At 48.5% G+C, this 7,956-nt stretch overlaps 1 pseudogene; it reads right to left on the minus strand.

The window, feature by feature from the left end:
• Positions 1-2,285: 2,285 nt before the first annotated feature.
• Positions 2,286-2,457, minus strand: LOC138796176 (U2 spliceosomal RNA; annotated as a pseudogene).
• Positions 2,458-7,956: the final 5,499 nt, after the last annotated feature.

Raw genomic sequence — 7,956 nt, forward strand, 5'->3', positions numbered from 1 at the left:
TTTCCGTACGATATATCGTACCGTCTAAACGCTGATCGTTATGAAAAAAAAAATCGTTACTCCGACATCGTTAATTGTACGATCGGGCAAATTATCGTTTTGTGTAAACGCGCCATAAAAGATTTTCACTGAATAAAATCAGATCAGCTTTCATGTGTCTTGGTTGATACTCACTGACAGCTGTCACATCAGTTCCCTGATTAGGCAGCACCCAGGTATAGCTGAGAGTCTTTATTCCAATGCTGCGTTTACACGAAACGATTATCGTTCGAATTTGCACGATAATGATCAAATTCAAACGATAATCGTACGTGTAAACACAGCAAACGATCAAACGACGAGCGAGAAATCGTTCATTTTGATCTTTGAACATGTTCTCAAATCGTCGTTGGTCGTTCGCAAAAAATTCGCAGATCGCTCCATGTAAACAGTCGTTCAAGCGGCATATCAGCAGGTTCTGCCGAGAGAACCTGCTGATATGCCGCAAGAGCCGTTTTACCTGAGAAGGTGATAGCCGTTAGAACCGCTCCTCTATGCCGCTGCAATCTTCATAAGATCGCTAATTGCCCCTATGCAAATTAGGGTCCGAAGACCATTTGGGGATGTCCTGGGTCCGGGAGCAGCACTCCGTCCCGCCCAGTCCACCCCCTCCTGTAACGCCCTCCCCCCGCACAGTACGGTGCTCAATGCTACATTTTGCATATAGCAGCAGTATGATCGGCGCTGGGAGCCTGGGTTGAACTGGATGGTAAAGCTCAGCCAAGGCTCCCAGCGCCGATCGCGTTTTTGCTATATGCAAACTATAGCAGTGAGCAGAATACTTTCCTGGGCTCCTGAATGGCATTCATGTGCCAGAAGAGTGTCCCCTGCACTGTCCCACCAGCTCGGCCCGCCCACTCCCATGCCGCTGAACTGACAGCCTGCTGGAAGCCCGGGACACTCTTCTGGCACATAAATGCCGATCAGGAGCCCAGGAAAGTATGCTGCTCACTGCTACAGTTTGCATATAGCAAGAACGCGATCGGTACTGGGAGCCTGGGCTGAGGTTTATCTATGCTGCAGAGATCTCTATGAGAGATCAAAGCACTTATACTAGAAGTCCCCCAGGGGGGCTTCTAGTATAAGTGTAAAAGTAAAAAAAAAAGTGTCATTATTAATAAAAAGCCCCCTCCCCTAATAAAAGTCTGAATCACCCCCCTTTTCCCAGGTTATTAATAAAAGTAAATAAATAAATAAATAAACAAACATGTTTGGTATCGCCGCGTGCGTAATCGCCCGAACTATTAATTTATCACATTCATGATCTCGCACGGTAAACTGCGTAAGCGCAAAAAAATCCCAAAGTGCAAAATTGCGCATTTTTGGTAGCATCAAATCCAGAAAAATGTTCATAAAAAGCGATCAAAAAGTCGTATATGCGCAATCAAGGTACCGATAGAAAGTAAACATCATGGCGCAAAAAATGACACCTCACACAGCCCCATAGACCAAAGGATAAAAGCGTTATAAGCCTGGGAATGGAGCGATTTTAAGGAACGTATATTTGTGAACAATGGTTTTAATTTTTTTACAGGCCATCAGATACAATATAAGTTATACATGTTTCATATCGTTTTAATCGTAACAACTTGTGGAACATATATAACAAGTCAGTTTTACCCCAGGGCGAACGGCGTAAAAACACATATTCACTAAAAAAAAAATTCAATTTCACCACACATTGAATTTTTTCCTGCTTTTGCAGTGTACTTTATGCAAAAATTCAGCCTGTCATTGCAAAGTACAATTAGTGGCGCAAAATATAAGGGCTCATGTGGGTTTCTAGGTGAAAAAATGCAACTGCTATGGCCTTTTATGCACAAGGAGGAAAAAACGAAAACGCAAAAATCAAAATTGCCCCGGTCCTTAAGGGGTTAAACAGCACCTACCTGCGTCTTCTTTGTTGGCAAGCAACCAAGCAGCCTACCTGCTTGGTTGCCTGCCTGCAGATGAACTGCTAGCCTTTCTGTCAGCTGTATATATCAGCACAGCCTTGATGACATCACCAGCCCTGCCCTGGCAGGCTAATGGTAAACAACTTTGTTGCCATGGCTACAGGCTGCCAGAGACAAACAAGTGTCTACCAAACAAACTTTTATTAGCAATGCCAACCCTTAAATCTTGGGGTGCAGCTGTGCACCCCACTTGGGGGGGTGTTTCTTGCTATGCCGTTTCGGGTGCAGCTGACTTTATTTGGAGGGGCGGCTGCGCACTCTTGAGGGGTTCTGTTTTTAGGCAACACATTTGGGGGGTGCACTGAACCTGGGAGCACTGCAATACCAGGTCAATGCCTGGAGAGGACAGAGCAAGCTCTTTTACCATCTCCCTGTTCTAAAATTCATTCAATATATGGTCCCCAGATAGGGGACGTATGAGATATTACACTGATAAGAACAGATTTTTTATTATTGAGTCTGTCTCTGCCTGCCTCTGTCTGTCTGTCTTCCTGCCTCGTTCTGTCTACCTGCATCTCTCTGCCTCTCCATCCATCCGTCGGTCTATATGATTATCTATGTATCTAATCTATCTATGGATAGCTACACATTGATTACTATTTATTAGTATTAATTAATGAAAAACTATGGTGAATTCTCATCGGTGCAGCCATATTAACGAAAGCATACACTGGCCCCCAAAGAATCCAAATTAAATGGTTTAAACAGCACCCACCTGCGTCTCCCTTGCTGGAAAGCAACCAAGCAATAGGGCTATGTTCTCACACTGTATTTTGGTCAGTATTTTGCAACCAAAGCCAGAAGTGGATTAAAAACACACAAAGACTATGTTCACACATTGTTGAAATTTGATGGATGGCCACCATTTAATGGCAAATACCTGCTGTTATTTTAAAACATCGGCCATTTTTTGCCATTAACCCCTTAAAGCGACTCTGTACCCACAATCTGACCCCACAAACCACTTGTACCTTTGGATAGCTGCTTTTAATCCAAGATCTGTCCCGGGGTCCGTTCGGCAGGGGATGCAGTTATTGTCCTAAAAACAACTTTTAATCCTGCAGCGCTGTGTCTAACGGCTGGGGCTTAGATTTGTATATGCATTCGGCTGGCACCACCTCTCCGTCCTTCCTCTTCACCCTCCTCATCATTAGGAATGATCCAGGAACATTTACTACTGTTTGAGCTTTGCACAGGTGTATTAACGATCCAGCCCATGTTCATTATACACACAGGTGGGGAATAGGAAGCAATCTGCCTGGAGCATTCCTAATGATAAGGACGGTGGGGAGGAAAGACAGAGAGGGTGTGCTGGCCTAATGCATATACAAATGTAAGCCCCGGCCATTAGACACAGCGCTGCCAGATTAAAAGTTGTTTTTATGACAATAACTGCATCCCCTGCCGAATGGACCCTAGGACAGATCTTGGATTAAAAGCAGCTATAAGAAGGTACAAGTGGTTTGAGGTGGTCAGATTGTGGGTACAGAGTAGCTTTAAGGCAGTGATGGCTAACCTTGACACTCCAGCTGTTGCAAAACTACAATTCCCATCATACCTGGGTAGCCAAATCCACATGATGGGAATTTTAGTTTTGCCACAGCTGGGGTGTCAAGGTTAGCCATCACTGCCTTAAGGACATTAGATGTAGCCTGGGCCTTGGCGCAAGAGGATGTAAATGTACGCCCCGCGTACCGGGCTATGAAGCGAGCTCAGGAGCTGATCTTGCTTCACAGCGGGTGAGGACCGGCTGCTATCAGCCGCCAGGCCCTCACCCTGAATGGAGGGCTGCCACGATTACGCGGCCGCCCACCATTAACCCCTTAAACGCAGAGATTGCAGCGTTTAAGTGTTAGCGACAGGAGCAGCTCCTGTCACTTACCAATCTGGAGCAGCGTGCCTGTGAGGTCCCGATCGCATGGCCTGCCTGCCGAGGGTCCCTTACCTTCCTCCGTGCAGTCAGGGCTTCAGTCTTCCACACCCCACAGGCAGGCTCTATCAGAAGATCACAGATAACACTGATCCCTGCTATACTATGGCATAGCAGTGATCAGTCAAAGCAATCCAATGCATTTATGTAAAAGTCCCACAGGGGTCTAAAAATGTGTTATAAAAAATAAATAAGTAAATAAAAGTTTTTAAAAAATGGCCCAAAGCCCCTCCCCCAATAAAAGTCAAAATCACCCACCTTCCAATTTAATAAATAAAACACAGAACAGTAAAAAAATTAATTAACATATTATATACTGTAACGTGCGTAATCGGACGATCTATTAAAATAAACCAATATTATTCCCGCACGGTAAATGGCGTGAACAAAAAGCGGTAAAAAAACCCGCAAGGATTGTTAATTTTTTATTACATTTTCTATATAAAAAAAAAGTTTTACTGTTAATAACAATAGTAAAGCATTAGAAAAGCTACTTAAACTGCATATCGCTGTATTCAGACTGGCCTATAGAATAACGATAAAATGTCAGTTTTGCAGAATTGCATTTTTTTAATCCCAATTTCACCTCATAAATGATATTTTGGGGGCTCCGTCATTAATTTTATGGTAGATTGTATAAAGTACAGTTGTTCCTGAAAAGAACAAGACCACATATGGCCCTGTAGCTGGGAAAATACAAAAATTATGGCTCTTAGAAGGCGAGGAGGAAAAAACGAAAACGCGAAACTCGGCGCAGTCTTTAAGGCCATTTTAGGCTCTGTCCTTAAGGGGTTAAATGACGACCATCAACTCAATTTCAACAGTGTGTGAACATAGCCTTTGTGTTTTTAGTCCACTCCTGGTTTTGGTTGAAACACACTGACCAAAATACTCAGCAAATATACTGTATGGGAACATGGCCTGATGCTGAAGACTGGAACAAATGTTTTCTCCTCAGGCTGGCTTCACGCAGCCTTGAAGTCAAACAATCACTAGGAATTGCCTTCTAAAGCTACTAGCAGCGGCTGATAGATGAGGTAAACCGCTTACCATGTGCTCTATGCCGTCTGTGGTACCTTTGGCTGCAGGAATTCTGTCTTTTTTTCAGGCATGCAAGGCAGGAGAGTCGGGAACTAGTCATCTGGACTGTAACTAGTCACAGCTTTCTGCTTGTCAGTGCACTCTGGGGGTGAATGACATGAAAAGCGGCCAGTTAAAAGCCACAGTTTGCAGAAGGAAAAAAACACCACAACCCCAGCATGCTCCAAAAAAGCACCAGTGAGGAGAGAAAACAGCCACAAAAACCAGCCGGTGGTATGGTGGCCCTGCTCTATTACTCACAGTTTTTTCCCTCTCCTGCTGGCATTGATCTACCGCAGTGGGAACTATGTTACATATCTGGTAGAGATACCTTTACACGTATTGGCCTAAAATGTTCACATTATTTAAGGGGGAACTATCAGCAGGTTAGACGAATCTAGCCTGCTTATAGCCCCCACGGGGTGCTGAGGATGACGGTATGTCTGTTACTTTCCTTCCCAGCACCGTTCCCGTGCAGTTAGTAGTTGAATCCACAGCCCAGAGCACTGTTAAGAGCACTGCCCCGCCAAGCAGGCTTACTTCTTCTAATAATAATGATTAGGCTCTGTGCCAGTCAGCACGCTCTGCAGGAATGATTGACAAGCAGAAAGACCCATGAGTGGCCTCTCTGCCTGTCAATCATCCCTGCACTGTGCGCAGGCCTGTATTCAGAGTTCATGCTGCCCTAGGCACTTTGCACGCAGAGGCGCCCCCCCCCCCCCCACACACACATTACTGTACATGCATGGTATATACCCTGGCACTTGGGTGCCGCTCTGCTTGATACCCGCTGTTCTCATCAAACAGACGTGATGGGGGAAGGAAGGAGGCCGGGGACGTCTTAGTTTGGGGACTGGTTCTGTCCAGTGTTGGACTGGGGTACCTGGAACCTACCAATATACAACCAGTGAGACACTACATGCTGACCCGCTTCTTTCCTGAATTCATCTGTATCTTTGACAAATCTCAGAACACCCTCCATTTATACAGCTCTCAGGTTATGCTGGGAGTTGTAGTCTCTGAGAGGACAACCCTGTAATAAATCACTGTGTGCAGAGTCTCCTGGTGGCTGCAATCTGTGGGTGACAACCATCAGCCCTGAAGGTCCAGTAATACATCTGTGTACAGCGGCAGCTATCAGAGGATTGTACTACTTTACTACAACTCCCAGCATATCCTGAGGGCTGCAGACTGTCAGTAAATGCTGGGAGTTGTAGAGCCTGCAGCTGTTGTAGTTGGGTCCTAGGTGCATTATACACTGGAGGCTTTGTGGGAGATCAGAATACATAGATTCTGTGAGGGCTCAATGTAGGGAAGTGACCCCAGAACATCACTAATAGGGATAGGGGTAGATGTTTTTGTTCTATCCCCTATATGTGATGTTCTGGGGTCACTTCCCTACACTGAGCCCCCACAGATCTCTGTATTCTGATCTCCCACAAAGCCTCCAGTGTATAATGCACCTAGGACCCAACTACAACAGCTGCAGGCACTACAACTCCCAGCATTTACTGACAGTCTGCAGCCCTCAGGATATGCTGGGAGTTGTAGTGCCTGCAGCTCTTGTAGTTGGGTCCTAGTTTAAAAGTTTGCGCTAGTGTACTGTAGTGACCACAGGGCTGTGTCAGTACACTACCGCAAACAATACACTGACCCATTGAGACCCCAATGGTACACAGGCTCTGCACACTATAGAAGTGATTACAGTGCAGTTACTAATGACTCACAGGTGGCGTTTTCTCTAATTGCCGTCGCTAACTTTTTGCTTTATTCTCCATCTGGCGCAGCATCATGAAGACTTCTCCAACCACAACTCGTCTGCAGTGTGGGCAGCTGGGGGTGACTGGGGAAGGGAGGCAGCTGGGAGGGGGACTGGGGAAGGGAGGCAGCTGAGGGTGACTGAGGAAGGGAGGCAGCTGAGGGTGACTGAGGAAGGGAGGCAGCTGGGGGTGACTGAGGAAGGGAGGCAGCTAGGGGTTGCAGGGGAGAGTCTGGGGGGTAGGGGGAGAGTCTGGGGGGTAGGGGAGAGGCTGGGGGGGCAGGAGAGAGGCTGGGGGCAGAGGAGAGGCTGGGGGGGCAGGGGAGAGGCTGGGGGGGGCAGGGGAGAGGCTGAGGGTTAGGGGGAGAGGCTGGGGGTCAGGGGAGAGTCTGGGGGGGTAGGGGAGAGGCTGGGGGGGCAGGAGAGAGGTTGGGGGCAGGGGAGAGGCTGAGGGGCAGGAGAGAGGCTGAGGGTTGGGGGAGAGGCTGGGGGTCAGGGGAGAGGCTGACTGAGAATGCAGGGGGGAGGCTGGGGGGCAGGGGGAGAGGCTAGGGGGGCAGGGGAGACACTGGGGAGGCAGGGGAGAGGCTGGGGAGGCAGGGGAGAGGCTGGGGGGCAGGGGAGAGTCTGGGGAGGCAGGGGAGAGTCTGGGGGGGCAGGGGAGAGGCTGAGGGTAGGGGAGAGGCTGAGGGTAGGGGGAGAGTCTGGGGGGGCAGGGGAGAGGCTGGGGGTAGGCGGAGAGGCTGCCCCCCAGCGGTGGAACAGCTGAGGATGCAGGGAGGCCGGGGGGCGGGCAGACGCTGGGGGGCAGAGGGGAGAGACTGGGGGGAGACGGGGCGGCCAGGAGCAGGATGGGCAGGCAGGCTGGTTCCCTTCCCCCATTGCAGCACCGAGATCCGGGGTCCGGGGCAGGGGGTGAGCTTCCGGCACACACAGCCTCACAGAGGCCGGAAGCTCACAGCTGCAGCCCCGCGGTCCCGGATCTTCTCTCCTGCTTGGCAATGACGTCACATCACGTGAGCGCCACCGAGCAGGATAGTAGATGAAGTGTCGGATCCTCGGGGTAGGCGGGGACCACAGGAGCCAGAATGACGGCGCTTCACGGCTTCAGGTTTAATGAAGTAAAACGATGAATTTTAATGGTCTCATAAACAATGCGTTTCGAGGCATAAATTGCCCCTTTGTCAAGTAGG

The sequence above is a fragment of the Dendropsophus ebraccatus genome, chromosome 6 (genome assembly GCF_027789765.1).
Source record: "Dendropsophus ebraccatus isolate aDenEbr1 chromosome 6, aDenEbr1.pat, whole genome shotgun sequence".
Taxonomy (NCBI): domain Eukaryota; kingdom Metazoa; phylum Chordata; class Amphibia; order Anura; family Hylidae; genus Dendropsophus; species Dendropsophus ebraccatus.